This window comes from Bison bison, unplaced genomic scaffold (genome assembly GCF_000754665.1).
Source record: "Bison bison bison isolate TAMUID 2011002044 unplaced genomic scaffold, Bison_UMD1.0 scf7180017864246, whole genome shotgun sequence".
Classification (NCBI taxonomy): Eukaryota; Metazoa; Chordata; class Mammalia; order Artiodactyla; family Bovidae; genus Bison; species Bison bison.
The window spans coordinates 513,963-516,632 of record NW_011494818.1 but is presented as its reverse complement, the minus strand read 5'-3'; the positions used below and the strand labels follow the sequence as shown (position 1 = coordinate 516,632).

The window sequence follows — 2,670 nt, the reverse complement described above, 5'->3', positions numbered from 1 at the left end:
TTCTAGTCAAAATATTAACTTTATTCCCAAATATCTTAAACCACTAGTATGACTGCAGTGTATTACCTCCCAGAGTTACTGGAAGAGGGAAAAAAACAGATGTTCAAGCAGCAGGCAACAGTTATGGCCCTTCACACAGTGGCATCTGAGTGGCTACTGACAGTCCAGGAATAATTTAAAAACAAGATAATTCATGCATTTTAGTAAATATGTCATAATTTTCACAGTTGAAATTTCCTTAGACATTGCACTTTCTTTATAAGTGAATCCTGCTTCTTCTTAATGTTATGGTGAGTCAGGACTTGAACTAGCAGCCTTCTTTTTCTTCTTCTTACTGTGTTTCTTATGCTTCTTTTTCTTTTTTGTTTTTTCTGTTGTTTTTTCTCGTTCTTCACTGCTTTTCTTCTTTTTTGCTCGTACCTCCTCAGTATACTCAGATTCTGACTCTGACTCAGATGATAATGGTTTATCTTCTGGATACATCTTTCTTTTTTTGCTGAGCCCTTTAATGTCCTTTTCTTTCTCAGTTGCATCTTTTGACTTCTTTTTCTTTTTTAAACTATCCTTATTGTCTGATTCAGTTTCTGGCATAGAACTTTCAGAAGATTTATGTGAACGACTCTTCTTTTTCTTTTTCCTTTTTCCTTGTCTCTTATCCTCATCTTCAGAATCTGAAGAACTGCTGGAAGAATCAGAGCTTGATGAAGAAGAAGATGAATACCTACCAGATTTCTTCTTTTCTTTTTTCTTTCTCTGTCTTTTTTTGGATGAGCTCTCACTTCCACTTAATAATTTCTCCCTGTGTTTTTCTAGTTCTTTCTTCCAGTTCTCATTCATTTTTTCTTCAAATTCAGCCAATGCCTTGGAGCCTTTCTTTTTCTTTTCTAGTTGTTCTTTCAGTTCTTCCCAGGTAGGCCTTGGTCGATTCAAATAATCTTGGATCGTTGGACCTGAAGACTGGATTGGACCCCTTGATCTGGCCATTGCTATTAGGTTCATATAGGCCACTCTATTGTCCCACTTCCCCATGGTGCCGGACTGAGAGCTCAGCCATCCCTCAGCGGGGAGACCAGGCCAGTGCGGCTAACCTCTTAATCTCTTCTGTTTCTGTTAGGTCCTTACCATTTCTGTCCTTTATCATGCCTATCCTTGCATGAAATGTTCCTTTGATATCTCCAATTTTTTCTGGAAGAAATCTATATCTTTTCCATTCTATTGTTTTCTTCTATTTCTTTACATTGTTCACTTAAGAAGGCTTTCTTATCTCTCTTTGCTATTCTCTGGAATTCTGAATTTAGTTGGATATATGGGGCTTCCCTGGTGGCTCAGATGGTAAAGTGTCTGCCTGCAATATGGGAGACCAGGTTCAATCTCTGGGTCAGGAAGATCTCCTGGAGAAGGAAATGGCAACCCACTCCAGTACTTTTGCCTGGAAAATTCCATGGACTGAGGAGCCTGGTAAGCTACAATCCATGGGGTCACAAAGAGTTGGACAGGACTGAGCAACTTCACTTCTTCACTTCTTCCCTTTCCCTCTTGCCTTTCACTTCTCTTCTTTCTCAGCTATTTGTAAGGCCTTCTCAGATAATCCCTTTGCCTTCTTGCATTTCCTTTTTTTTGAAGGGGGGATAGTTTTGACAACTGCCTCCTGTACGATGTTATAGGCCTCTGTCCATAGCTCTTCAGACATCATGTCTATCAAATCTAATCCCTCGAATCTCTTCGTCACTTCCACTGTATAATTGTAAGAGATATGATTTAGATCATACTGAGTGGCCTAGTGTTTTCCCTACTTTCTTCAATTTAAGCCTGAATTTTGCAGTAAGGAGCACATGATCTGAGGTATAGTCAACTCCATATCTTGTATTTGCTGACTGTATAGACCTTCTTCATCTTCGAGTATAAAGAATACGATCAATCTGAATTCAGTATTGACTATTGGTTATGTCTGTATGTAGGGTCATCTTTTGTGTTGTTGAAAGAGGGTGTTTGCTATGACCAGTGTGTTCTCTTGAACTCTGTTAGCCTTTGCCCTGCTTCATTTTGGACTCCAAGGCCAAAGTTGCCTGTTAATTCAGGTATCTCTTGACTTCCTTCTTTTGTATTCCTATGTCCTATAATAAAATGGTCTTTTTTTTTTTTTTTTTTTGTTCCAAAAGATACTGTAGTTCTTCACAGAACTGGTCAACTTTAGCTTCTTTGGCACTAGTGGCTAGGGTCATAGACTTGTATTGCTGAGATGTTGAATTATTTGCCTTGGAAATGCACAGAGATCACTCTGTCACTTTTGAGATTACATCCAAGAGAGTGTTTTGGACTCTCTTGTTGACTTTAATAGTTGTTCAATAGGGTGTTGCTGAGCCATGAAAGATGCTGGGATTCTTGGCCTCTAGAGGAAAGGAATTTAATCCAGAGCCAGTGATGAGGCTTGATTCACTCAGAGCTTTTGCATAATAAAGTTTTATTAATGTATAAAAGATATAAAGAAAGCTTCTGACATAGACATCAGAAAGGGGCAGAAAGAGTGCCCCCCTGCTAGTCTTTAGCCAGATGTTATATAGCTACTAGCAGGCTGCTAACTAGAGAAAGGAAATGTCTCAAAATTCAGAGACTGGCACCAGGCCCCTCACCCACAACATGCATTTTGAGGTAATATTGGCACAAGGTGAG

At 39.1% G+C, this 2,670-nt stretch overlaps 1 pseudogene across 1 annotated transcript; it reads right to left on the bottom strand.

The window, feature by feature from the left end:
* Nucleotides 1-6: 6 nt before the first annotated feature.
* Nucleotides 7-1,083, bottom strand: LOC104993813 (annotated as a pseudogene). The gene has a single exon (XR_825881.1). The product of XR_825881.1 is annotated as a protein FAM133B pseudogene (transcript).
* Between the last annotated feature and the right edge of the window lie 1,587 nt (nucleotides 1,084-2,670).